This window comes from Bufo bufo, chromosome 4 (genome assembly GCF_905171765.1).
Source record: "Bufo bufo chromosome 4, aBufBuf1.1, whole genome shotgun sequence".
In the NCBI taxonomy this organism is placed as follows: Eukaryota; Metazoa; Chordata; class Amphibia; order Anura; family Bufonidae; genus Bufo; species Bufo bufo.
The window spans coordinates 13,654,073-13,670,327 of record NC_053392.1 but is presented as its reverse complement, the minus strand read 5'-3'; the positions used below and the strand labels follow the sequence as shown (position 1 = coordinate 13,670,327).

Here is a 16,255-nt window from a genome sequence, read left to right as displayed (position 1 = left end):
ACATGTTAAAAGGAGGGTGATGCTTGAAATCATTGTTCTTCCATTGTTAACCATGGTGACCTGCAAAGAAACGCGTGCAGCCATCATTGCGTTGCATAAAAATGGCTTCACAGGCAAGGATATTGTGGCTACTAAGATTGCACCTCAATCAACAATTTATAGGATCATCAAGAACTTTACGGAAAGAGGTTCAATTCTTGTTAAGAAGGCTTCAGGGCGTCCAAGAAAGTCCAGCAAGCGCCAGGATCGTCTCCTAAAGAGGATTCAGCTGCGGGATCGGAGTGCCACCAGTGCAGAGCTTGCTCAGGAATGGCAGCAGGCAGGTGTGAGCGCATCTGCACGCACAGTGAGGCCAAGACTTTTGGAAGATGGCCTGGTGTCAAGAAGGGCAGCAAAGAAGCCACTTCTCTCCAAAAAAAACATCAGGGACAGATTGGTCTTCTGCAGAAAGTATGGTGAATGGACTGCTGAGGACTGGGGCAAAGTCATATTCTCCGATGAAGACTCTTTCCGATTGTTTGGGGCATCTGGAAAAAGGCTTGTCCGGAGAAGAAAAGGTGAGCGCTACCATCAGCCCTGTGTCATGCCAACAGTAAAGCATCCTGAGACCATTCATGTGTGGGGTTGCTTCTCATCCAAGGGAGTGGGCTCACTCACAATTTTGCCCAAAAACACAGCCATGAATAAAGAATGGTATCAAAACACCCTCCAACAGCAACTTCTTCCAACAATCCAACAACAGTTTGGTGAAGAACAATGCATTTTCCAGCACGATGGAGCACCGTGCCATAAGGCAAAAGTGATAACTAAGTGGCTCAGGGACAAAAACGTTGACATTTTGGGTCCATGGCCTGGAAACTCCCCAGATCTTAATCCCATTGAGAACTTGTGGTCAATCCTCAAGAGGCGGGTGGACAAACAAAAACCCACTAATTCTGACAAACTCCAAGAAGTGATTATGAAAGAATGGGTTGCTATCAGTCAGGAATTGGCCCAGAAGTTGATTGAGAGCATGCCCAGTCGAATGGCAAAGGTCCTGAAAAAGAAGGGCCAACACTGCAAATACTGACTCTTTGCATAAATGTCATGTAATTGTCGATAAAAGCCTTTGAAACGTATGAAGTGCGTGTAATTATATTTCACTACATCACAGAAACAACTGAAACAAAGATCTAAAAGCAGTTTAGCAGCAAACTTTGTGAAAACGAATATTTGTGTCATTCTCAAAACTTTTGGCCACGACTGTATAGGTAACACAAATTCCAGAATAAATTACAATGATGAATGTCATAGTGATAATCAAACACAGTGATTTCAAAATGGGAACAAAATTAAACATGACTACATACCGTATGTGTAAATGATGAATACATGATTCTATGAGGGCCACAAATTACAAAATGAATTACAATAATACATTTCACAGAAATAATCAAAAAACAGTCAATAAAAGAAGTAAACAAAAGAAAAATGATGAATGATAATCAATAAAAATGAAAAAAAATTTTTTTTTAAAAATAGATGAAAAATATAAAAAAATAAGTAAATACCAAGTGGAAAATGAAATGTGTGAAAATTAATAAAAAAATACCGAAAAATAAAATTGCACGTCATGTATAAATACGCATTATTAAGTTGTTTTTCATATTTCCTATTATATTTCCAATTTGAAGCCTGTTGCCAGACACTTTAAGATGTATCATGCCTGTGACCCTAGGGGTTTGAGAGTTTGGGGAATAGATTGTGTACCAAAAAACGTCCGTGGTGGAAATGTCTCAAAGAAACTTGCTCAATTGGAATGTAAATGGATTTGGAAATTGAATACTCTGCGTCCCAATGGTCTTAATGAGTCTCCTGGCTTTTCATCCTTCCTGTAGGCACTTCCCGTGTCAGCATATGCCGTTGTTTTTAATAAGTTTTTAATTTTATTCATTATGAATTGCTAATTTGTAATTATTCATTTTTAGTGTTGTTGCTGTATATATGTGATTAATCATTTTTCACACACAATTTGTAGGCTCGATGGTGATATACCCCTGGACATATAATAGATTAACGATCATCAGGCAGAAAATCTGCCCGTCTAATATACCCTTTACTCTTACCAGTGAGGGATCATAGGAAAGCAGCTACCGCTAAAAAGATTTCGTCCTCCAGGCCGTATCAAATTGAGACGACCTTGACGCGGTGAGTGGCTTACTATGCTTTGGCCAAAATATAAACCAATGTCTCATCCAGCATGGAGGGCAGAGTGCTGGATGTAGTGTGCGATCACATTTGCATTTTCCGGGATTATAAACCTAATCGGGAAACAAGAGGGGAAAGGCAAAACAAACACAACACAAGACAAAGACACACAAATGGATAAAGTAATATATTTGAGGGCAGACTTTTTGTTCCTGTGATGGGAAAAACAATATAAAAAAAGAGAATACCAACTGGAAAGGCCAACTGTACCCTATGTAGCTAGCAGAACCGGTGATGTCCCAATAGGGTGAGGAATGACCAGAGGTTTGGTATGAAGCAAATCTGGAGTACACAGAAAACAAAATGGTGGAGTTTCCTCCACACCACTTTCATTAAAAGAAGAAAAGCAACAGAGCAATAATTAACCTCTATAATGCCCCCCAAAATGCCCGGAGCCCTCATACAGGTTATACTTACCCCGCTCCCTGGCACCCACGTCACTGATGCCCGCACGGCTACCTCTGGGTCTCCCGCAATGCTAGGGAGGATTGTTCCCATCGCAGCCTGGTATTGGCTGCCCCACAACCCCCACTGCCCCCGTTGCGGGGAGATGTAGCGGCAGCCATGCGGACATAAGGAGCAATGCAGGTGTCAGGGAGTGGGGTAAGTATAACCAGTATGAAGGGCCCGGCCATTTTGGGGGGGATTATAGGGGTTGGATAACCCCTTTAAAAGTAAATTACATTAATGCTTATGAAATGTGAAATCTGAGTCACTTCTTTTCGGGGATTCGCATCTCCATCTATCCCTTGGCTGAACTTGATGGAATTATATCTTTTTTCAACCGTATTAATTATGTAACATAAGTCTTCAACCTCTTTCCTCAGGACATAAGTCTTCAGCCCCTTTACTTGGAACATAACTATTTAGCCCCTTTACTCAGGACATACTGTACTGTAAGTCTTCAACCTCTTTCCTCGGGACATAAATCTTCAGCCCCTTTATTATGGACATAAATCTTCAGCCCCTTCACTTAGGACATACGTTTTTAGCCCCTTTACTCGGGACATAAGTCTTTAGCCCCTTTATTATGGACATAAATCTCCAGCCCCTTTAATCAGGACATAAGTTTTCAGCACCTTTACTCGGGGCATAAGTCTTTAGCCCCTTTACTCAGCACATAAGTCTTCAGCCCCTTTACTCAGGACATAAGTCTTTAGCCCCTGTAGGGATGGTATTGGGCTAGTGATAAGCGGCACCTGGTTTCCTTCAGACATGATGCTTAGACATGAAGCCAAAAAGTTCAATCTTGGGTTCATCAAAGCAGAGAATCTTGTTTTTCACAGTCTGAGAGTCCTTTAGATGCTTTTCTACAAACTTCAGGTGACTCTCATGTGTCTTTAGTGGAGAGGATTCTTTGTGGCTGCTCTGCCATAAAGCCCAGATTAGTGAAGGCTGCAGTGATGGTTGACCTTCTTGGTCACCTTTTCACTCGGGACATAAGTCTTCAGTCCATTTACTCAGGACATAAGTCTTCAACCTCTTTCCTTGCGACATAAGTCTTCAACCGCTTTCTTCGGGACATAAGTCTTCAGCCCATTTACTCAGTACATAAGCCTTCAACCCCTTTACTCAGGACATAGGTCTTCAGACCCTTTACTCAGGACATAAGTCTTCAGCCCCTTTACTCGGGACATGTCTTCAGCCCCCAGCATGATGCCTCTGCCACCATGCTTCACTGTAAGGTTGGTATTGGGCTGGTAATAAGCGGCACGTGGTTTCCTCCAGATATGATGCTTAGACATGAGGCCAAAAGGTTGAATCTTGGGTTCATCAAAGCAGAAAATATTGTTTCTCACAGTCTGAGAGTCCTTTAGATGATTTTCTACAAACTTCAGGTGGCTTTCATGTGTCTTTAGAGGAGAGGCTTCTTTGTGGCTGCTCTGCCATAAAGCCCAGATTGGTGGAGGCTGCAGTAATGGTTGACCTTCTTGGTAACCTTTCTTCTGAAGTCCCTTCTCCCTTTCTCTCTCAAAAAAATTCAAAGGGAAGATCCATCTCTCACAAGACTGCCCCCCCCCCCGTCCACGAGATCTCACTTGAGTGAGTGAACGCTTGTGACATCTCGCTCTTCCCAACAGCAAGATGGAGGCAGCCGTTTGAGCCCTATTAGCTGGCTTCTATGACTTTGCTTCAGGACAGGTGAGAAAATGCTAAGCTGTTTACAGAGGGAGGCGCTCCTGCTCTCACTCCATTGGCTCCCTGCCATGGTATCACAGGTTGCTGATGGTTGCCATGGTAGCCAAAGGCCTTAAAAAGACCTCTGAGTCTGAATGTACGGAAGCCTATCAGGCCCAGCCCAAGCCTCTGATAGAAGTACTGTTAGTGTGCAACGGACAGGTACAGGGCAGTGCAATACAGAGGGTACAAGAGGATGTGAGAGATAGTAGAGAGCAGCTCATCAGAAGATGAAGTCTCCTAGAGGGACTAAAATACAAAGTAAAAAAAAGATAATATAAATAATAAAATAAATAAATCAAGCCATTCACTATTCCTTGTAGACACTCCATAAAACTTATTTTCCTGTGCTCCTAACACCCCTCACCTTCCATACGTAGGCCCCCAATACCTGTTTTCCATGTCTGAGCTTTCCTTCCCCCCTGGAAGACATCACATCATCCTGGCAGATCTGGTTACTTTCCTCCCTTCTTGTTTTGCTGAATACATAACTTTATTGATACACAATTCTGGCTGCACTGCACAGAGAGGAGGAGTCACAGGCTGGCCACGCCCCCCCCCCCCCACTTCTCTGCCTGCAGCATACACCCAGACAGAATTCTACTTCTCACTCTGTCTCCTATCAGGTATGTGCCTGATACACAGCCTGCTATGTGTGATACTGCCTGCTGAAGTGTGTATCTAATCCTATCCTGTGTGATACTGCCTGCTGAAGTGTGTATCTAATCCTATCCTGTGTGATACTGTCTGCTGAGCTGTGTATCTAATCCTGTCCTGTGTGATACTGCCTGCTGAGCTGTGTATCTAATCCTCTCCTGTGTGATACTGTCTGCTGAGCTGTGTATCTAATCCTCTCCTGTGTGATACTGTCTGCTGAGCTGTGTATCTAATCCTATCCTGTGTGATACTGCCTGCTGATCAGTGTATCTAATCCTATCCTGTGTGATACTGCCTGCTGAGCAGTGTATCTAATCCTATCCTGTGTGATACTGTCTGCTGAGCTGTGTATCTAATCCTATCTTGTATGATCCTGCCTGCTGAGCTGTGTATCTAATCCTATCCTGTGTGATACTGTCTGCTGAGCTGTGTATCTAATCCTCTCATGTGTGATACTGTCTGCTGAGCTGTGTATCTAATCCTATCCTGTGTGATACAGCCTGCTGAGCTGTGTATCTAATCCTGTCCTGTGTGATACTGTCTGCCGAGCTGTGTATCTAATCCTATCCTGTGTGATACTGTCTGCTGAGCTGTGTATCTAATCCTATCCTGTATGATACTGACTGCTGAGCTGTGTATCTAATCCTATCCTGTGTGATACTGTCTGCTGAGCTGTGTATCCAATCCTATCCTGTGTGATACTGTCTGCTGAGCTGTGTATCTAATCCTATCCTGTATGATACTGACTGCTGAGCTGTGTATCTAATCCTATCCTGTATGATACTGACTGCTGAGCTGTGTATCTAATCCTATCCTGTGTGATACTGTCTGCTGAGCTGTGTGTCTAATCCTATCCTGTGTGATACAGCCTGCTGAGCTGTGTATCTAATCCTATCCTGTGTGATACTGTTGGCTGAGCGGTGTATCTAATCCCATCTTCTATGATACTGCCTGCTGAGCGGTGTATCTAATCCTATCTTCTATGATACTGCCTGCTGAGCGGTGTATCTAATCCTATCTTCTATGATCCTGCCTGCTGAACTGTGTATCTAATCCTATCCTGTGTGATACTGCCTGCTGAGCTGTGCATCTAATCCTATCCTGTGTGATACTGTCTGCTGAGCGGTGTATCTAATCCTATCCTGTGTGATACTGTCTACTGAGCTGTGTATCTAATCCTATCCTGTGTGATACTGCCTGCTGAGCTGTGTATCTAATCCTATCCTGTGTGATACTGTCTGCTGAGCTGTGTATCTAATCCCATCCTGTGTGATACTGCCTACTGAGCTGTGTATCTAATCCTATCCTGTGTGATACTCCCTGCTGAGCTGTGTATCTAATCCTATCCTGTGTGATACTCCCTGCTGAGCTATGTATTTAATCCTATCCTGTGTGATACTGCCTGCTGAGCTGTGTATCTAATCCTATCTTCTATGATACTGCCTGCTGAGCTGTGTATCTAATCCTATCCTGTGTGATACTGTCTGCTGAGCTGTGTATCTAATCCTATCCTGTGTGATACTGTCTGCTGAGCTGTGTATCTAATACTATCCTGTGTGATACTGCCTGCTGAGCTGTGTATCTAATCCTATCCTGTGTGATACAGTCTGCTGAGCTGTGTATCTAATCCTATCCTGTGTGATACTGTCTGCTGAGCCGTGTATCTAATCCTATCCTGTGTGATACTGCCTGCTGAGCTGTGTATCTAATCCTATCCTGTGTGATACAGTCTGCTGAGCTGTGTATCTAATCCTATCCTGTGTGATACTGTCTGCTGTGCCGTGAATCTAATCCTATCCTGTGTGATACTGTCTGCTGAGCTGTGTATCTAATCCTATCCTGTGTGATACTGAGTTCTATGAATTTGAGGACCAGGATAGGACATGTTCTATCTTTTCTGGACCTGACATATGGATATGGAGAGTACATTGATGAAGTCCCTGTGCTCTCCACATCCGTGTGTCAGTTCTGTGACAGATAGAACATTTCCTATTCTGGTCCTCAAAATGCAGATCAAAAACCCATATAAATCAATGGGACTGCAAAAAAAATGTGAATCCCACACGGACAGTATCATTATTTAGTGGATCCGCGACTGCAGACCGCAAAACGTATACAGTTGTGCGCCTGAGCCCTATTACTCATACTGAGCCCCCATAACAGTGACATCCACATGGCCCAATGTGCCATCCACAGTGCCCCAGTGACATCCAGTGCCCCCATGTCCTATCAATAGTGCTCCCATTGCCATCCAAAGTGCCATGTGCCATCCTCATTGCCCCAATGTGCCATCCACAGTTCCACAGTGCCAGTCAGGGCCCCCAGTGAGATCCACAGCATAGCAATCAGCCACTGTGGCCCCAATACATCGCGCTGTGCAGGAGTCAGTACAGGCTTCACGTAGAAGCCTGCACACTGCAGAGAGCGGCCGGCAATCCCGCGCATGCGCGCTAGCTGAATGCTAGTGCGCATGCGCGGAGTGTGAAGACGGCCGGCCGGAGCTTTCTTTTGCAGGAGGCAGTGACGTCATTCATGACGATCTGTCTCCTGCTCAAGAAAGGAAGAGAAAACAGGAAGAGCAGAAGACGGAGACTTACCGGAAGACCAGAAAGCCTGACAGGAGCAGTCACGTGACTAGGAGGCGAATCTTGAAAGGGTTGCGCTGTGGAAGGAAAGTACCAGACCAACATTCTTCCCTTTAGAATTATGCCCCAAATTTAGGGTTAGCCCAGAGAAACCCTTTAAATAACTACTGTTGTGGGGACTGTAAGCTGAAGCTTTCTCTGATGTCAATCTTTGGTTTAAAGTATGTGGTAAAGTTTTCGGCTGAGATAACAGGTGAGCGAACTAGGGGATGGAGAAGAGAGTTAAAAGTGTTAAAAGGTTGTAAGACAGGGACGGTTTGAGAGATGTGAAGTAGGCCTGTGGGCCTGAAAATGAGGAGAGATTGTATGTGGTGAAGTGCTCCTTAGAATAGGACTTCTTCCATCACAGCTCTGCAGGTCTGGAGGCTTGTCTTAGTTAGGCTGGTGGTCAGGCTGGTTTGTCTGGGTTGTCTATTGATTTTTGGGGATTTGTTGTGTATGACGGGGGCGACTGAGTAGAGAGCTGTAGTTATTCTGGTGTTATACTAAGTGGCTAAGTGAATCCTGGAGGGAACATATGGTTGACAGTGGCAGAAGAGAGTCAGAAAGCAAGTGAAAGTTGAGATGCTTAAGGTTCCTGCGAGAGTGTGCTAGTGTGTGGACTGGGGCAGCAGCGGAAGAGACCAGTAAACATGAGCAGGTTGTGATTGGATAGGGGAAGAGGCGAATTAGAAAGGTTAGAAAGGGAGCAGAGGCGGGTAAAGATAAGATCTAGTGTGTGACCTTCTCTGTGGGTGGGAGTGGAGGACCACTGTGAGAGGCCAAAGGATGAAGAGGCAGCTGAGTGGCAAATGTCAATGGGGATGTTGAAGTCATCCATGATAATAGTGGGGATGTGGGCAGAAAGAAAGTGTAGGAATCAGGTGTTGAATTGGTGAAAAAAGATAGTGTTTGGGCCTGTTGGGGCCGTAGATGACAGCAACTTGGAGGTTGGAGGAAGAGTAGATGCAGACAGAGTGTACTTCGAATGAAAGAAACATAATGGAGGGAGACATTGGAGTTGGGCTGTAGGAGCAGTTGTCTGATAAGAGAAGAAGACCAACATCTCCACCATGTTTGCTGCTGGGATGTGAGTAAAATGAAATCCGCTATAAGAGAGTGCAGCAGGGGAGGCAGAGTCAGAGGGTTTCAGCCAGACCCTGGCTGAAACCCTCTGAAGGAGGGAAGGAAAGTTTGTGAGAGATGAAAAGGTCATGAATGTTGGAGAGTTTATTGCAAACTATAATGCTCCTACAAGAGGGACCAAGGGAGCATGGGTCAGGGGAAACAGGGGTCAGAGGGAGCAGGGGTCAGGGGGAAACAGGGATCAGAGGGAAATAGGGGTGAGTGGGAAACAGGGACATGGGGAGCAGGTGTCAGGGAGAAACAGGGACAGGGGGAGCAGGGGTCAGGGTGAAGAATGGACAGGAGGCCAGGATTTACAGATATATCACCAGTAGTAAGGAGAAGCAGAGGAAGTCTTAGTAGTTAAGAGCAGGAAAGGGCATGAGGCGGCTATGTATTTCTAAAGAGAAGCTTGTATGATAAGGATCAGATCTGAGGAGAAGCTCAGATGAGAGGGTAAGATGGGGGGAGAGATGAATAGGTATTTCCTGGATTTGGGAGAATTTTAGGAAGTGGAAGACAATAGGAGTGAAGATTGTGAGAAGCTGGAACATTGTTTACACTGACTATGTCTTTACACATGACAACGATTTAGCAGATTGTCGGGAAGGAACGCTTCCTTCCTGACAATCTGCTGATCGCTGGTGGAGGAGACATATTTACATGCTGCAATCTCCTCCACAGTATGGGGAGCAGTGACCGCTAATGCCATCGCTCGCCCCCATACTGTCTCATTGTTTCTCGGCACGATCTGCCACCGGTAAATGAAGATAATTTGTGCTGAGCAAGTTTCGCTCGTTCATCGGGTAATCGGCGGTGCATTTACACCGCCAGGTCATCGCTAACGAGCGTTACTAGTAACTAGTGATGAGTGAAGCTTTGGATGCTATATCTGAAGTCTTTTCATTCATAACGTCGCTTTAATGCACGGATCCGTTGTTCCGTTTTTGAGTTCCGTTGTGTTTCCGTTTCCTTTCCGTTTTTCCGTTCCGTTTTTTCCGTATGGCATATACAGTATACAGTAATTACATAGAAAAAATTGGGCTGGCCATAACATTTTCAATAGATGGCTCAGAAAAAACGGAACGGAAACGGAAGGCATACGGATGCATTTCCGTATGTGTTCCGTTTTTTTTTGCGGACCCATTGACTTGAATGGAGCCACGACCCGTGATTTACGGCCAAATATAGGACAAGCTCTATCTTTCAACGGAACGGAAAAAACGGAAATACGGAAACGGAATGCATACGGAACACATTCCGTTTTTTTTGCGGAACCATTGAAATGAATGGTTCCGTATACGGACCGTATACGGAAAACAAAAAAACGGCCCGTACACCCGCAAAAAAAACGTTCATGTGAACTAGGCCTTACTGATCACACAGGCATTACATCATCACTCCCCCTCCACTGCTGAGCTCCGCCCCCTCCTGCACTGATCACATGACGGTGACATCATCCCAGGTCCTTCTCTACCACTTCTCTCCACTGCTGAGCTCCGCCCCCTGCACTGATCACATGACAGTGACATCATCCCAGGTCCTTCAGCTCTTGCAGTGCAGCAGATACAGAGCAGGTCCTGGTCGGTAGTCACTGCTGTGGTGTCTGGAGCCTCTTCTTCTCTCTGGTATCAGCCATTTCTCCAGAATCCCCCTTTATCCCCGGTGCTGGGGGCTCTGAGAAGCGGGGTCTCTCCAGGAGCAGTAAGTGCGGTTCTGGATCTCACTAATGCTCTTGTCCCTGGAGGATTTCCAGCCTCTCCTCTCCTCATAAAGGCGCCTGCAGTACTAGAAGCCTCCAGCTCCTCCAGTTCTCTCCTCTTCTCCTGAATGACCACCAAGGATGGACAGGAAGGAGATCAGCAGAAGAATATTAGACTTCACCTTCGAGATCATCTCCCTGCTGAGCGGAGAGGTAAACTTTTCTAGATTTCTCTCCTCTTTATTGTATTCTGTAACAAGTCAGACATCGGGAAGGAGAATCCATCATAGGAAGTGATAGGAAGAGTCCAGGGTCCTGGAGAACGGCCTCCAGACCTTCCAAGTGACGGAGAACCTGAAGATCAGCCACCAGTATGGTCAGTGATGGATCATGGAGACCAATAGTCATGTTGTAGGAGCCATGAGAAGGTAAGTAGGCACGTTGTACCCAGGAGGAGAGGAAGCAGAGGAGGAGATGGCCGGAGTGTGGCCTGGAGGGAGGATTTCTACCACTAGTCTGACATCTAGATGATACTGGACTATAACAAGGAGGCCTCCACTACGTCTAGAGGAAAGAAGGTTTCTCCACCAACATAGAAGAGGAGTCTTTACTGTAAGAGCAATGAGGGGATTCTCTAGAAGAGTCCAGAAGGAGCCTGGAGGTCTGGAGGATAAGAATATTCCAGCTTCTAGTGACTAGATTACTGGAGATGGGGCCATGATCCAGGGAGGGATTCTGAGTGTAGATCTGGAGTCAGGAAGGAATTTCTTTCCCTAAGTGTCTCTCTCCATCCACAGGATTACACCATAGTGAAGAAGACATCAGGGGTGACTCCCATCATCCATGAGTCTGGAGGGTGGAGCAGGACCCCCATCACAGAGCCTCCCCCCCTGATACATGAGCAGAAGATCCTAGAACTCACCCACAAGATGATGGAGCTGCTGACTGGAGAGGTGACACTGCTGGGAATGCTGGGAAATTCTCCAGTAACAGCACTGGAGGGGTCTGGGTGATGACGGTGTCATTGTGTTGTCAGGTTCCTGTAAGGTGTCAGGATGTGGCGGTCTATTTCTCCATGGAGGAGTGGGAGTATGTAGAAGGACACAAGGATCTGTACAAGGAGGCCATGATGGAGGCTCCCCGGCCTCTGACATCACCAGGTAAGAAGAGACGAGGTGAGAAGAGGCCGTGTTAGAGCCTCAGTCCGGTCATGTGCTGTGTGTACACGTGTGTAATGACATGTAATGTAGGAGCTCCACATGTTATTCTCCGGTCACATCACGTTAGAGCCTACATTTACCGTATACATCACACTTCTCCATAGGCTCCATCCCCCTGACAGATATAGTGTCCTCTTGGCCTCCATCGGCCGGTACAGTAGATGACACTATTCTATACAGAGGATCCTGCAGGAAAACCTGCGCCGTGCCGTATACATGGGGCTTATGGGTGACGTCTGCCCCTGTGTGACTATATAGAATGATAGGACTGTACAGGGGAGATGTCACCTCCTTCTATCAGAGATCAACGTTAGGAAACCCTCCTGATATCTACCTCTGATGGAAGGCTCAGACGTGGTGTGAGCACATCCTTATTCCAGTAGTTCTCCTCCCTTCATGTCTGGGATCCTCTAGTCACTCCACAAGCAGAGAAGACACAAGGTGCTATATGTGACTGGAGGAGAAGGTGGGATCACCGGGCTCTTCTCTCTCCTCCTCCAGTTTGTGGTCCTATCAGAGCGGACATGTGTCTTCTAGCAGTAGATGTACGGCCGGAGTGTTCTAGCTGCGGAGGCTCCACAATATGTCATGGGCTCCGTTTTCTCTTACTGTGAGGATCTGCTCCAGAATACATAGGAGTGGGGTGACATGGGGGGTGCAGATGAATCAGGCAGCCTGAGGGGGTGACAGACGTCCCTGATCAGCGGGCGATGCCTGAGCTCCACACACATGTTCCTCGCTTTACTGTGCTGCTTCATTAGGGTGTGTTCACACATGGCAAATTTGTTGTAGAGGTTTCCTCTCCTGAAATCCATCCCATATATGTGAATGTGGATGTTCCTGCAGCAGGGGATGGATATGGTGGTGGAGGCTATTGACAGCCTTGTTTGTTGAGTCCTATTTATACACAACTGGTGCAGATTTTGTTAAACAGCTGCCTTCTCTCCTTGGGGCCCAGGATTGGATGTAAATCTGATCCCGGCTGTGTAGCTGCTCAGAAGACGCTGTGGACAATAATAACTGCTTTATCTGAGAAGTATTTTAGTCTGTTATGTTGGGCTAATATTTTGGTTTAATACTTGTGATTCCTTTCTTTGATTTGGTTTTCTTTGTCTACTTTTAGGACGTGTGTGCAAATCTGATGTAGCTTTAGATCGGATTCTTGCAGAAATATTGAAAATTCTGAAAGGTTCACAAACTTTCATGCACCACTGTATATTTCTGTTTTCTGTTGGATCCATTTCTGATTTTGGCCACCATAATAGAAAGGTTGTAAATTAATCTACTTGGTGGTTTAAAAAAGAAAATCACTAAACCTTTGTTTTACTCCTAACAGAACATCACAGTAAGAACTCTGGAGGAACCTTCATGTTATCGCTAGATCATATAGTAGAAGATGAAGATATCAAGCAGCACTCTTCAGGAATAAACCTCGTTACCTGTAATGTACATCCAGGACTTCACAGAACAGATCTGTCATATAATCCTCCTGATCATGAGGAACCTTCTCCTGACCAATCACAGATTGTTACCACAAGTCCCGGGCAGAAAGAGAGTAAAAGATTTCAGTGTGCGGAATGTGGAAAACAATTTGCACATCACTCCAGCCTTTTTGCTCACAGTAGAATGCACACAGGAGAGAAGCCATTTTCCTGTTCGACATGTGGAAAATGTTTTATATATAGATCAAAACTTGTTACACATGAGAAGTTTCACGCAGGAGAGAAGCCGTATGCATGTTCAGAATGTGGGAAAGGTTTTACACAAAAGTCAGATCTTATTACGCACCAGAGAATTCACACAGGAGAGAAACCATTTTCATGTTCAGAATGTGGGAAAGGTTTTATTACTAATCACCACCTTAAGCTTCATCTGCGAATTCACACAGGAGAGAAACCATATTCATGTTCAGAATGTGGGAAATGTTTTAATTATAAATCACTTCTTCATACACATGAAAGAACCCACAGAGGAGATAAGCCATTTTCATGTTCGGAATGTGGGAAATGTTTTATCAGCAAAGACAAGCTCAAGCTTCATCAGAAAAGTCACACAGGAGAGATGCCGTATTCATGTTCAGAATGTGGGAAATGTTTTACCCAAAAGTCAGACTTAATTACACATGACAGAATTCACACAGGAGAGTAACCATTTTCATGTTCAGAATGTGGAAGATGTTTTATTACTAAACACCACCTCAAGCTTCATCAGAAAATTCACACAGGAGAGAAGCCATATTCATGTTCAGAATGTGGAAAATGTTTTACAGATAAATCACGTCTTCATAAACATGAAAGAAGTCACATAGGAAAGAAGCCATTTAAATGTTTAGAATGTGGAAAATGTTTTACTCATAAGTCAGATCTCATTGCACATGAGAGAAGTCACACAGGGGAGAGGCCCTTTTTATGTTCAGAATGTGGGAAAGGTTTTATTTCTAAACACAACCTCAAGGTTCATCAGAGAATTCACACAGGAGAGCAGCCGTATTCATGTTCAGAATGTGAAAAATGTTTTAATTCTAAACATAGTCTCAAGATTCATCAGAGGTATCACACAGGAGAAAAGCCATATTCATGTTCAGAATGTGAAACATTTTTTACAAATAAATCAGATCTTGTTAGACATGAAAAAAATCACACAGGAGAGAAGTGATGTTAATTCGGTATATATGAAAAATAAAAAATGTTTTACAGAATTCATATTCTTGTTTACTCTGAGGACGACTATGTGTAACATATAGAAACTTCTCATATATTCATATTTTCGCAAATTTGATATTGTTTTCTTGATTGTGAAAAATCGACAATGTAATATTCGCGTAATTCGCACGAAATACAGGCGTGGGTCACTTTTGCTACATTTTTCAAGCTGCTAGAAGTTTCCTGAGACTGGAGAAAATGGTTGGCACAGCAGAACATCAAAAATGGCTTTGTATGCAGTTAGAGCGCTGCAATATATTCACAATTGCGCTAATGGGCACTAATGATGCGAATACTTTGGCGCAATACATGAAACTTCACATTTTAGCAGGTAACATAATAACATAGTACATAAGGCCGAAAAAAGACAATTGTCCATCCAGTTCGGCCTGTTATCCTGCAATCTAGATGTATGTATGGACAGCAGAACCTATCACACTACCTAACATACTGCACTGCAACATCTACACTATATCGGGATATAACCTACACTGACTACATCTCCCACAATCTGTATTATATATATCAGCTAACTATCTATCTACTGTAGTGTGGAAAGCACAGAGCACAGCAATGACACTGCTGTCTCTATCATAACTTTAAAAAAAAACTGTGGAAAATGGCTGCTGGGGAGGTTCTTAGAATATTCGAAATTACGAATATATATCACTATATTCTAAATATTCGTGAATTCTCAACGTGCCGATATTCGCGATTCGAATATTCGCGCCCAACACTAGTCAGCAATATGGTAGAGAGAGAAGAGGCAGGTTGAGAAGCCTCTGTATGTTACAAATAGCTGCCATCATAGTATAGTACACGGTGAAGACAGGCAGTCAGTAATTCTAAGAGTGCTGCAATGGAGACACTTTCCAGGCTAATAAAATACACACCTTTCCCTAATAAATTATATTACAAAAATTATTAAAATCATTGTCCCCACGCAATAATAAAAGATAAACTGAAATGGCAGGTACACGTTAAGGCTGGATTCACACGGTGGAGTAATAGAGCAGACTAGGTGCAGTTTTACCTGGAAAATCACTTGGCCATTAGCAATCAATAAAAACCAGACTGATTTGTGGTAAAACTTCTTGTCGGGAGGAAACAGATTCTTCAAACGAAGCAGAGGTCAGAAGAAAGGTGAAATAAAAGTAAAAGAAGAAATAGGCGAGCTGTGGTGTCATATCTGGCCTAAGAGACTGTCGGAGAGTTCTGGATGTGTTGTTAGAAAATTGGGGTTTGTTCCTATAAAACAGATTGAGAACTGAAAACTTTTTGTCTAATTTTTATTGTATTTTACTATATGTTTCCAGAAGATTGGGACTAGAAATGTATTTCTATGATGTGGATATGGTCAAGCACTGCAGGAGGTGCGGTATCCCCGTTGTGCTTCACCAAGAGAGTCCGTTTGATCCGGAAACTACATCTAATACAGTCCTGATCAAAAGTTTAAGACCACTTGAAAAATTGCAAAAAAACATATTTAGCATGGCTGGATCTTAACAAGGTTCCAAGTAGAGCTTCAACATGCAACAAGAAGAAATGGGAGTGAGACAAAACATTTTTTGAGCATTCAATTTACCGTATTTTTCGCTTTATAAGATGCACTTTTTCCCCCCCAAAAGTGGGGGGGAAATGGCCCTGCGTCTTATAAAGCGGATACTTCTCTGGCCACTATGCTGCACAGCGCGGCCAGCGAAGTATCAGTGTGGAGGGAGGAGGCGGGGATACTCATGGCGGGGCCCGGTGCAGTGACTCTACTCTAATACACTGGGCCCTGCAACTGTTAAATACATT

At 44.3% G+C, this 16,255-nt stretch overlaps 1 pseudogene; it reads left to right on the top strand.

The window, feature by feature from the left end:
* LOC120997676 overlaps positions 1–14,408 on the top strand; it is a 40,630-nt pseudogene extending 26,222 nt beyond the window's left edge.
* The last annotated feature ends 1,847 nt before the right edge of the window (positions 14,409–16,255 follow it).